This window comes from Ctenopharyngodon idella, chromosome 6 (assembly GCF_019924925.1).
Source record: "Ctenopharyngodon idella isolate HZGC_01 chromosome 6, HZGC01, whole genome shotgun sequence".
NCBI lineage: Eukaryota > Metazoa > Chordata > Actinopteri > Cypriniformes > Xenocyprididae > Ctenopharyngodon > Ctenopharyngodon idella.
The window spans coordinates 26,909,756-26,923,616 of NC_067225.1; positions in this window are offsets into that span (position 1 = coordinate 26,909,756).

Consider the following 13,861-nt stretch of genomic DNA (forward strand, 5'->3'; position numbering starts at 1 on the left):
TATACTTATTAAGCACATATTAATGCCTTATTCTGCATGACCTTATTCTACATTTTCAATCCTACCCAATACCTAAACTTAACAACTAACTATGAATAAGCAGTAAATTAGGAGTTTACTGAGGGAAAAGTCATAGTAAATAGTGAACTTGTATATTCCCTATACTAAAGTGTTACCGAATTCTCTCTTTGATACATATATATCTACCATTGGACATTGTAAGTAGACTAATTAATAGTGATGCACTGATACCATTTTTTAAGGACCAAGTACGAGTACCGATACTTTTTTTCTAGTACTCGCCGATACTGATACCGATACCGATACATTTATTAATTTCTCTCTCTCTCTCTCTCTCTCTCTCTCTCTCTCTCTCTCTCTCTGTCTTTAGTTTTTTTTTTTTTTTTTTGGTGATGTTGCAGTTTTCCAAGCACAACACAGTGAGACTAATGAATGTAGGACAGCTTCTTTATTATTACTCTTATGAAAAAATAATTTTTATGTGCTTGTCACAAACTTAAAGAACAAAAATTTCAGTGTCCAACAACCTTCAAAGGGCATAATTACCAATATATATAATTGTTGTTATATAAAAAGAAATTTACAAGCAAATTACAAACAATACAACAAATACTATAGAGATACAAATTAAATAAACTTGTTTTTCAGATACAGTAGGTTTATTTACCATGTAGCCTATACATTTATTTAACATCTTTTGTTGTTTTATTAACATTAATGACATATATAGGCTACGGTCCCTTTAAGACCGAATCCATGGATACTGACACATATCCTGTTTTCACCCACCTGTTTACGTCCACTTAGCCATAACCAACTGTATTTACGTGAGGTACTCCACACGATGGACATTTTGACAACTATGTGTGCATTTGACCATTCAGGCGCAATGAGAACTGATCGCGCACGGTCTGAGAGAACTGGGATCGCGCGCAAGAAAGAGAGAGAGAGATCACAAGAGAGCGCGCTTCTGGTCTGTGTCATTCAGCGCGATTCCGCCTATCCCGCCTTCACTAATCGATAACGAATTGTGATTGAAAGCATGCAGTTCGCAATGTATGTGTTGTCATCATTAATTCTGAAGTATTTCCACACCTCTGAGACTGGCATTGTTTCTGCTGCTGCCGCCATTGTCTCTGTACATGGAAAATTCTGTCAGTTACGTCACGTGAGGTATCGGTCTTTTGTATCGGGGGTATTTTTACGAGTACGAGTACAAGTACACGAGCTTGGTATCGGTATCGGTGCATCCCTACTAATTAATAGTGAGCATGTGAAATGTTTTAAGCAAGTTTAAGTCCACATGGCCAAAAGTATCCACCATTGAAACAACCATAGATGATTTCTCACTACATCCTCATTAGAAGTTATCAGTATCATTCTCATGCCAATCAGAGACTGGGAAATGGCTTCATGATACACTCTGGACAGCATGTGATTGCACTGCAGTGCAGCTGAAGTGTGTAGAGTATAAAAATCTCGGGTGAAGAGGGATGCATTTCCTCATGAAATTACAATGGAACCTTCACCTGCCGCATGTCTTGAGCAGTAAATGTCTTGTGAGGAGCATCTTATGCCGTAAACGTTGCTCTATTAAAGATTCATCATGACCTCGGCATGTGTAACCATGCAAGTTGACTCTAATGATGTCTCGCCTGTTGCTTGGGAAAAACAGCAATCCCATGAGCCCAAAAGGGGGGAAGCATGCGCATCATCATTATCAACGCTCGCATACGCGGCCGCTCGGAGTGGATTAATTAGTATGTTGCGAGCAGGCCGCAGTGCTACAGTGAGTTAGAGTACTGATCTTTTCTGAGTCACAGCGCGTTTGACGCCCTGGAGCTGTGGATCATGATAGACACTTCTGATCCCAAGCTCTCTCGTGCCTTACGCCTGGTAATGATGCCACTTAGAGCTAACAATGGCTGCATTCAATCTGTGAGATGTTATAATGGTGTTTTGAACGGATAGCTTTAGGTTTTTTTTCCTGTCAGTTATGCTGTTTGGTAATAGGTTGCCTACACTGCTTGCTGTGAGTTTTCTTCTTGTCTGTCAGCTTTCATCATTAACCTGCTACAGAATTCAAGCCTAAATGACTGAAATGCCAGCTCAAATTGGAGCAAAATGCACATGCGATGATATGGACAAAGGGATTTAAATGACAATGTTTTGGTAGTGCAAAGTTTACTGCTGAACTGCATTCTTTTTGCTCTGGAGTTTTGCTGCCTTTTGCTGCTTTCCAAACAAACAGGCATCACAGGTTATCCAGTCACCCAGTAAGCAGTGGGCCTGTCACTAGAGGTCTCAGCCACTGCACAAGGAATTTTCTGTTGCTATAGCTACCCGTGCATACCTTTTAAAAGCTACCCAGTCTTATGCTTTCTGGACGTTCACTTGTTAAATATCTTGTCTTGTGTCAGAGACCTTGGTCAGATCATAAAAAGGCACACACATGGACCACCCACACCCTTTCACTGACTGACTTGGTGTATACATACACACTACCATAAAAAAGAGACTTTTATTCAGAAAGGCAGGGGCGTCGTAAGTGGGGGGAAAAGGGTGACAGAGTGCATAGGGCCCTGGCGTGTGAGGGGCCCTCGACCATCCTGAAATTATTATTATTATTATTTTACAATTGTGCGCATACACTGCGTCTGCGCTATTTCTCCGTTCGCTCGTTTGACAAGCTTTGGCACGCGCCTCCCACAAGCACAGCATGCACGCAATTCGCATGATTTGATTGGTTGTCTAGGAACGTTGCAAAGCGCTAAATGGCTGTGAGGGAGAGCGGACGCACCGGATTCCAGAGTGTGGTAAACTTCGAATTGCGCCGCCGCTGCCATTCAAGCTAAGATCAGGCAAAAAGTAAACAGTAAGGGAAAATAGTTCCTCATAAATTTCTTTCCAAAGAGACCCAATATAAGTGAGAACCTATATTGTTTGAGCGAGGCGACGGTGACCTTTATGCCGCTGTTTACATTGTGTAAATAGATGCTTGCTGAACGGGAGTCTGCATTTTCCTACAATGAGAAACAACTTGTTTCTAAGCCTGTAATAAACGCTCTTATCGTACTCTAAACACCGAAGTAACACGAAAAGTGTGTGACAAATCTTCAGAGATAAATTGCAAATATGGAAAACAATATGTAAACAATGTTTGTGTGGATCTTGCATAAAAATATTAATATGAGCAAACTTGGTCATATAATTGTAAGATAGCATAATGAGAAAAACATTAAACATTAATAAAATTCATCACAAGATCCAGGCATCTGTTGTTTACAAATCTAACACACTTTTAACATTTTACAGAAATGACAAACGTTATTTAAAATATATATATATATAAAATTGGCCATCTCAGTAACAGTCATGAAAGATTAAAGTAATATCACAAGTGCCATTATTTCTACCATCAGCAACTTCTTTTAAACTATACATATGTTATGATAGTATAAATATCAGACATGTAGCTCAGGGTAATTTCATCATGCTTGTAGAGGTACCTACACTGTTAAATACTTTAGAAAGATTGTAATGTTTTGGTATCCAAGGCACACAGTCTGTTAATAAAACACGATCCCAATTAAATATTGTTAAACTGTCATTTTTATGTCTAATATTACTGGGGTGCTCTATTTAAATATAGCACAATTTAAATAAAAGTGTGAAATAAAATAAAATATATCATATTATAAAATAAATAGCATGCATAATGGGATGCTGGCAAAGGGGCCCCCTCACAGTATCTTTGCATAGGGCCTAAGAATCAGTGCTACACCCCTGCAGAAAGGAGCAACATCTCACAGCAAGAACTGGCAAATCGGGCTCAGTCCATACAGATGAGATGCACTGTAGAACTTAGAGCAGCTGGTGGCCACAACACATATTGACTGCTACTTACTGGCTGCAACTTTTGATTTTGACCCCGCTCTGTTCAGGGACTCATTATTTCATTTCTGTTCAGCTAACGTCTGTGAAATTTGTTCTGTTTATGTCTCAGTTGTTGAAGCTTTTTATGTTGTTGGAAAACAGTAGTTAAAAGTGGGAGGACATTTTTTTTTATGCTAAGTATATTAAGCAGCACAAATGTTCAACATTGAAAGTTATGAAAATTCAGCTTTGCCATCACAAGAATAAATACTTTAAAATATATTAAAACAGAAAATAGTTATTTTTCTAACAGTTAGAAAAAAAATCTGGAAACATTCCTTGAGATTTTGGTTGCTGCAGATTTGTCAGCTGCACATCGATGATGCAACTCGTTCCACCACATCCCAAAGGTGCTCTATTGGTTTGAGATCTGGTGACTCTGGAGGCCATTTGAGAATAGTGAACTCATGTTCAAGAAACCAGTTTGAGATGATTTGAGCTTTGTGACATGGCGCATTATTCTGCTGGAAATAGCCATCAGAAGATAGGTGCACTGTGGTCATAAAGGGATAGACATGGTCAGCAACAATACTCAGGTAGGATGGGGTGTTTAAACAATGCTGCGTTGGGACTAAGGGGCCAAAAGTGTGCCAAAAAAATATCCCCCACACAATTACACCACCACCACCAGCCTGAACTGTTGATACACGTCATGATGGATCCATGCTTAATGTTGTTTATGCAAAATTCTGACCCTACCATCTGAATGTTGCAGCAGAAATCGAGACTCATCAGACCAGGTAAAATTTTTCCAATCTTCTATGGTCCAATTTTGGTGAGCCCGAGAGAATTGTAGCCTCAGTTTCCTGTACTTATCTGACAGGAGTGGCAACTGGTGTTGTCTTCTGCTGCTGTAGCCCATCTGCTTCAAGGTTCAACGTGTTGTGCATTCATTCAGAGACTTGGTTTTAACAAGTGGTTATTTAAGTAACTGTTGCCTTTCTATCAGCTTTACCCAGTCTAGCCATTCTCCTCTGATCTCTGGCATCAACAAGGCATTTTCATACACAGAACTGCCACTCACTGGATAATTTCTCTTTTTCGGACCTCTGTAAACCCTAGAGATGGTTTTGCATGAAAATCCCAGTTGATCAGCAGATTCTGAAATACTCAGACCAGTCCGTCAACCAACAACCATTTTACGTTCAAAGTCACTTAAATCACCTTTCTTCCCCATTCTAATGCTCAGTATGATCTTCAGCAGATTGTCTTGACCATTGCCCTGTTCAAATACCCACACTTGCGGTCTTGGCCACTTGAGAGCGCGTGCACACGACAGGAAGTAAGTGCGCAAGACTGTCCCATGTCTTAAAAATGCCCAAGTGCAGTGCCCTTAATGCACACTAAACCCACACTATCTTGAATATCGCTTCAGAGCGGTATTCGAGGCAAAGCGTATCCCATCATGCATTATGTTCGGGAACTCACATCCCCCAAAATCACGAGATGTCAAGGAAAACATTCGACTGTAAGTTAAATTAATTATATATTACATATATTTTGGTAGTAAAATATAAAGTGTTGCACATTTTATTGATGAAAGATGAGTAGGCTATGTGTATTTTGTACATCATTTGCAACTGCTTTTTATCACTTAAAGAAGCGCCACAATTTTAAAATTGTCTTCTGTTAGTTACATAGCGACCACTGAACAGACATTTAGAAGTGTATTTTAAAATGCAAAGTATTGAAAATAATAATTTAAAAAAAAGAAAATAGATGTAAACGCTTGCATTTTTTGCAAGACTATAAGTGTGTCCCATCGGGTAATCAAAAGTTCTACACACGCACTTGCAGTCTTCACGCCCACTTGAGCACTTGAGCCAAATACAGGAAATACGTCATGTAAGTAGACAAGTGGTCAAGTGCAAAGACCGCAAATGTGGGTATTTGGACAGGGCAACCGTCTACATGTCTAAAGGCATTGAGTTGCTGCCATGTGATTGGCTGATTAGATACTTGCGTTAACGAGCAGTTGATTTAGTGTACCTAATAAAGTGTGTTTGTGTGTGTGTGTGTGTGTGTGTGCGCGAGTGTGAGTGCGAGTGAGTGTATCTTACATTTTAGACACAATATTGGCAGTTATTTTGTATGATATTTTCTCTTTTTTTTTGCTCTGCCAAAGAAAAGTTACAAACAAAGCAACAGTAGAACCATTGCAACACACAGTAGTTGTTTGGAATAAATCACTTGAGTTGAATGACCCAATGAATTGTTCATAAACAGTGAATCATTTAGTTTCTGAATTAATTAATTTGTGAACGAATCGGATTTATGAAAGATGCAATGAGTCACTAAAGTCTGTCAAGCTTCATCCCTGAATGGAACACTACAGTATGTTTTAATGAATGATTCAGTGACTCACTCAAATATATTTATTTTATTTAAAGATGTGTTTACCACTTTCCATACATATTTTAACCACTTGTCAGTGCTGCTTTATGGTCCCTGACATGTCCTATAATGATCAATAAAATGTACAACGGAAACCTAAATACTGAATTAAGTACAGTAAAGCCATGTACACATGGAACATTTATGAGACATTCTCTGAATCTTCGGAAAGTGCTACTTTTTTCACTATCCACAGTGGCAACTAAATATTTCTTTCTAACTGAGTTTGATTAAATTCATGGCATGCTGGCAGGATGGTATTTTGTAGTGGACACGTGTGACCTTTTACGATCACTCCAATAAAACATGCTCTGTGTACACTCTAACATTTTTGTCTCTGAATTCAAACAGATTCATAAAATCTAGCATTTCAGTGTTTGTGACTTGAATGCCAATGACTTTGCATTTTTTGTGTTGAATATGTATAATTCATGTATAATTCACTCTTGAGTTTTGTTCGCTTGAGGCTTATGTGCAGAACAGCGAATTAGAGTGTAGCCAAAGAACATATTAACATATGTCAACCCATGGGATCTGGGTTTGTGCCATTCATTTCAATGCAAACCTCTGCCAGTGCCCCTCTTAAATGTTAAAAGCCATTTTTAATTTATGAGCAAACAATATAATTATGTAGCCTGTGAATAACCACAGCGTTTAGTAGATTTGTATCCAGTGTAACGTTCGTGGCTGATATGTTTACCCATCAGTTTGCTTAGTGATAAACGTGCATTTATTTAATAGACGTAATGATCAATGATCATAACTCAAAGCTTCATAAAATGGCATGTGCATTACATTAAGCATGTTTTATGCATTTAACATCATGTGACATTATGCAGGCCTATCATTGGGATAAATGTGTATGTAATTCAATTCAGTTCTCAAATCTAATTCAGTTCTCATTTCTCGGTGTGTCTTTAGGGTCAATACTATTCAAAGTGCAATGCAAATAAATATTTTTTTTTCCCAACTGTTTGCATGGTAAAAATAAATAAATAAATAAATAAACAGGGACAAGGATGTCTGATCATACTACTCAAGTCTTTTCTCTAAAAATGACTGAAAAAGAAACACTCCAAGAGTGCTTGGCCAGGTCCTGTTATTTTCTGTGTTGTTGTTGCGACTCACTGAACGGCTTTCAGTTTTTTCTGCTTTGATGGTCATCAGACAGATGCTCTGAGAGCCATGATTAACACAATGGAACTAATCACACTGCTGGCCATCAGTGTGTCCACCAAACTTGACAGCCAGCTGTCCTCCCTGTATTAAAGTGTCCTGGCTCCCGATTAAAAGAAGTTCAGCTCACACAAAAGCTTGGTTCCAAAACCTATTAAGATGCCTTTTTGTGTACTGCCTACATAAAATGTGTGCTTGTGTACTTCTGTGATGTTTTGTAGCGGTTAAACATACACTTGATCAGTGGTTCTCAACCTTTTTGACTTGAAGACCCTTCATTGTCCAACACAATGTTCAAAGGCCTTTATAAATCTATATAAAATCAATTTTTGAAATTTGTGAATTGATTGAGAATATTTTTAAAATGTCATCCTGTGCCCTACTTGGAAGTTTGTTATTGAGCAAACCATTGCTCTAGATGAAGTTCACTTATTGTCACTACATGTTTGGTTGTTTTTTAAGCGCCTTATGTCATGAGCACCGTGTTTTTAGAAACTTAAAAAAAAAACTTTTTTCTTGTGACACCTCCATTCTGTTCCACACTGTTGCGCTCTGTCGAGCTGGTTTTCAATGCAAGAGTGCATTGTGTGCGTGAACGGCCCCTACGGCATCATCCTAACTGAAATGGTCACTGATTTGGAACACTATGATAGTCACTCTCTGTGTCATACAAATAGCAGTCCTAACTTATCTAAGCTAACAACAAAAAGGAGTGCCAGTTGTGTCCACAACATTTGATGAAAGGCACTAAACACAAAAATTATATGGAATATATTCATTCAAACTAATTATAAACTATTAATATAACGTTTATCATGTAATTATGGTGTATTTAAAGAAAAAAAAGTATATGCATTTGATATACATATGTATGATATCAAACACATATTTTTGATCACATATGGAAAAGTATATATATTTTATATAGTAAATTATTAGTACATCTACATTGTCAGACACATTTTGGTCCCTAAGTAGTACCCTTGTCTGACCAGTGAATGAGAAAATAATTGCATTGTACAAAAACACTGCCCTCTGACAAGACTTCATAAGTATGTCTCATCTGTGCCTGAGGGACAGTCACAATGAGAAAGGTTGTGAAAATATTAATCAGAATGATTTGCTGAAATGCCATCCAGTATTAAAATACGTCCCTTGTTGCAAAATCTTAAAATAGCTTCCCTCGCTCTCTGCATCATGTCTTTTTTTTTCTCTCAGTCTTTATTAGCATGAACAGCTGGTGTTTCTTCACACTCTGAAATCATGCCCAGAAACATTAACATGTATGGTGGACATGTGCCAAAAGATGTGGACCAATTAAATAAGAGCAGAAGTCTGTATTGATCTGTCTAACCAGGTTAAGTTAATTAACAGTCTTCTAGCATACCAGAAGAACTTTAAGGATATATCTCAGAGGTTGCACTTTTAAAAAGCCAGAGAGATTTAATGGATGCCTCAGATGTGTTTTATTAAAAAATATTATTTTTTCCCCGTAATTTCATAGGATATTCTTAGGATTTCAGTGATTTCAGTGAACTATAGCATACAGATTATCAGTTTATCTTCACTGCAAGTGAACCTGCATTTAAATATGCCAGAGTATTATATATTACTTTTTCTTGGTTTGTAGTTTTGTTCATGGTTTTGAGGATGAGCGCATGTGATGCAACCTGCGCATCTGCCAAATTAGGCTGGCTATTGTTAGAGTTTGACTGGACGTAGGCTACGTACAGACTTTGACGTCCACATCAAAAAATATGGGAAGCTTCACTATTGTCTTGTTCATATATTATCATCATTATCCTCAGTTTTCAATAATAGCTCGAACACAATGACAAAAAAACAATAAATATGCACAACGCTCTCCCTGTAAACTTCTTTGTCCACCCACATGTTCCTACGCACCAGAAACCCAGCCGTTTCTCAGTCAGCAGCAAGTGTACAACACAGTTACAGTGTGCTTTGATCTATGGTGGGCCTCAATATGATTTATTTTTACATGTCGTGACGCTTTTTGAAAAGATGTCATCACTTTAAATATGTTGGTAGCTTACCCACTGTTGAGACTTCAGTGGTGTAGATGTTGCTCACCTGCTGTGAAAGAGGGAAAACTCAGACAGAGATGAGCTTGGAAATAACTCCCTTAAAGAAGCATGTGGAAGCAGTAGGGAAAAATACACACACAAAGAAACAAACAAAAATCTTTTTATTGCTGTAACGCTATACAGTATGGCGACACTAGTCGTTAATGCAAATATATATTTTTAATGAAATAATAATATTAGCTATTGTTTAGCAGTATCACACAAGAAAGAGTTTATGGAAGCTTGTATCTCTCAATTCTGAGTTTTTACTTTTTCTATATATAAAAAGTAAGAATTTAAAAAAAAAGTCAGATTTTTTTTTTTTTTTCCGTGGCAGAAAGAAGCTGAAGAGTTTGAGTTTTATGTTGCTTTAGTCAATATAGTGAGTAATTTACATTTTTGACAATATTTTGCTTGTTACTTTGTCTTGCTCTGCTAGAGTGCATCAGTGCCCGCCCACTTTTTCAGTGGCGCTGGTTCCGGAACTATTTTTTCCATTCATTTCTCCCATAGGGATTTAAAAAGTCTTTGTTAAAGTGTTATAAGCCATGGACCAAGCCAATCAGCTACGAGGTGAATCATAACATTATAAACTTTGATTTTATGCAAAAAAAATAAAAAAAATACAAAGGTACAAGACAGTGTACTTAACAGCTTTAGTGACGGAAAGAACTACAATCCCGTGAAGCAATATATTTTAAGTGTATTGCAAAATATGCATATATATTCAAATAGAATATTTTGAGAGTGTAGGGAAACTGTCATTACGTCATTTGTGGTGCTTCATGGGAGTGGGCGGAGTTAACGAGATATTTTGGCGTAAATTGCTTGTTTCAGTGTAATTGTTGGAATTTTATGCACAGGATCATGGGTAATGTAGTTTTTTCACCACAAATTCTGCTGTTAAACATGAAATATTGCAGGCTAATGGCTTCAACAGAAGCAAATACTATTGATTAACAACCTCGTAGTTCACAGTAAGGCTGTCTTTAAAGGTTTATTTAAAGTTATCGTTAAATATCAATTTCTCTATGGAGAAAGTGAATGGAGATTTACTTTCTGGAACCCAGCACTGTATAGCAGAATTATTACGTGTCTGCGAGCAGCACACGGTAGTGGTGTTTCGTTCATGAATGATATGGAGTTTTTGAAAGAATCGGTTCGAATTAATGATTTAGTGATTCACTCAAAAAGGTAGTCCTTTGTCACTATCTACCGGCGTAATGATTTAACTTGAAGAAATAGTTGCTGAAATCTTGAGGCCTCACTGCTGCTATAGGACATATTTGGAGGTCTGCATTACTAATGCACTGACTGATAGCCTGTCAAATTCCAGGACCAAAACAAACCATTGTGTAAAATAACTTAAATGGTTGGAATCTAGTTTAGGCTATATACCCTGTATAGCCCTTCATCACACCACATATCAGTTATGCATTCATCTTTCCTACAGGAGCATTTGTCTATTGATCAAAACACCAACACTATACTGTTTTGTATAATCTTGCTATGCTTCACCTCAATTTATTACACTGTCCTTTGTTCTTTGACCTGTGCCATCTATTCTTTACTGGTACAGCTAAGCAGCAGGGGAGGAATATGTGTTTGCTGGTTGTACTTTTTCCACAGTGGCTGCATAAAGAATTTTAAATATGATCAGCGCCATGGAGACCAAATTTATGAAGGTGATTCAATTTGTTTCTTATTGACACTTGCGTTCCCCCCAGCAAGAATCCTTCCTTTTTATCGATCCAGTGTTTGTTTATGTCCCTTTGGGGTCACAGAATTTTGAAAGATATTGGTTGTCTGTGACCCTTAGCTGAAAATCCAATGTCATCACTTCTTTTGTGTCTTGTTTAACACAAATGACAGGAGACAAGCAGCACTGACCTTGCAAATAAAATGCAAAATGTCCCATGCATGCCCAAACCAGACCTGCTGTGTAGTGGTCATTTTACCCCTGGCTCAGTATGCATATCATTTAACTGATTTAACTGCTTACATTTGCATTTATTCATTTGGCTGACTATTTTATTCAAAGCAAATTGCAGTGAATTGAAGGTAAACATTAAGTTCAGCCAAACTCATAAGCTTGGATTTACTTGTGCCATGTTCTATGACTTCAGCTAAAGGTTCACAAAACAAAAATATATAATGTTTAAAAAAAAAAAATGTCTGATTTTTTTTTTTTTTTTTTTTTTTAGCAATTGGACTTGCCTTTTTTATCTGGTAGATATCATACAGACTTATAGGGCTGGGCTTAAACTTTTAAAAATCGTTTTTGTTGAAGCTGAAATTAATTTATAAATATTAGATGAAAAACTTGAAAAAAGGGTGCACACTACGATTTATAATAGTCCTTTACAACTGTTGCTTGTCAGACTGTACAAACATGATCCATGTTGTTAATCCATGTCAAACTGTAGGATCTCAGTTGTCATTTATGTCAGACTGTACGGCAGTCAAGATGTTTTTGTTACATGCGGGAACAAAAACAAAAACAATCTCTAGCGTTAAATTTGATCATGGCTTCTCTTGAAAAGCAAACTGGAAGCAAGCAACGAGTGGAGCGGATCGTACAGTGTGAACCCGGCTTAAATAGAAATTAGAATAAAAAAAATAAATAAACATGACAATGACCATAACAAAATTGCTAAAACTTAAAATAGAATAAAAGATAATTCAAAATATTAATAAATATTGTACTAGTAAATTAATAATACTAAAAGTTATTTCAAAAGTTATTTCGATTCTAATTTTATTTTATCTCAATTAGATCTGATGCCAATTCATTTGGGTATATTTCAGATGTCCAGCCTGCTTACATATTCTTATAGAATGAAATTTTCTCTCTGCTAATGCTATAAATTATACAGGGCAGTGTTTTAGGCCCTGTTTACATGTGGTATTAAGATGTGTTTTGGTCGATCAGATCACAAGTAGATAAGGAAGACACATTCCCAGACCAAACATCACCAGCTTCTCTCGTTTCCTACGCGGTACTATGAGGCCTGTAAGTCATGCAAGGGTTCCTGCTTGGGATTTGGCTGTGGTACTAGAAGGTTTGGCTATGGCACCCTTTGAGCCCATTGAATCGGTCTCAGAAAAGTTCCTGACTCTTAAAACGGCCTTCCTGCTTGCTATTACATCTCTAAAGAGAGTAGGACATCTTCAGGGTCAGTCGCACCTTCATGTTTAGAGTTTGCCCCCGGCATGGTTAAAGCCTTTCTTCACCCCAGACCTGGTTATGTGGACTTGAACTCCACACCAGGTTCTTGAGTGCTGATGTCCTAAGCTTGTGCTTGCCATGATTCACACTAGGACAGGCACTTCTCAGTTTGGCGTAGTGGGTATTAACGTTCCCATAGTGTTGTCATCAGATGCAGCGTAGAGTTCCCTTGAAAGAGAAAGTCTTGGTTATGACTGTAACCCTGGTTCCCTGAGAAGGGAACAAGATGCTGCGTTACCTAACCATACTTCCTGCATGCTTGTGAGTGACTTACTTCAGTCAATCAGAAGATAGCAATGTTTGGTCCAGGTATTCTTTATTTCTTCCTGGTTACGATGTCATGTCTTATGGGATGGTGTTCCACCAATGAGTGATTACACCTCTTTTATGACAACTCTCAGAGTGTTTGGCATGGTAATGGATATGACAATGTTGATATGTTTGGTTTTGGCGGAATAGATCTAATGCTGCAGAGCAAGTACGGGACTTGCTACTGCCATTACACGACACACTGCTGTGAGCAAGTAAGACCGCTCTACAATGTAGCATACATGAATTACCCGTAGCAGCTCTATACAGGTGGAGCTGGGAAAGGTGGAGGGTTTCTGAAAGCACACTGCACTGCTAGCAAAAGCGTCAGTATCAAGTATTTCAAGGTTGAGCAGTGAGCTCATTGGCTACTGATACAGCAGGAACCATTTAGGTGTGACCTATAGAGAATGACGTGATTGCAAGCATATTGAGTTAAGAACCTATCAGACTGCGCCATCTAGAGTTTCACAACAGAACTTTGTATATGTGCTTCAGAGGTAATCAAGAAGTGAACTCAGTGAACCAGGTTTAAAGTCGTGACCGAGACGAAAGCAATCTGGTTTAATGTGTTTTTGACTACCTCTTGAAGTGTTAGAAAGTGGAAAAGCTTAAGATGCCTTCTTAGTTGATCGGATCACAAGTGGACAATGCTAAATACAGGTGTAAATGGGGTCTAAAACATTTTAATAATACCAGGTGCAAACAGGAC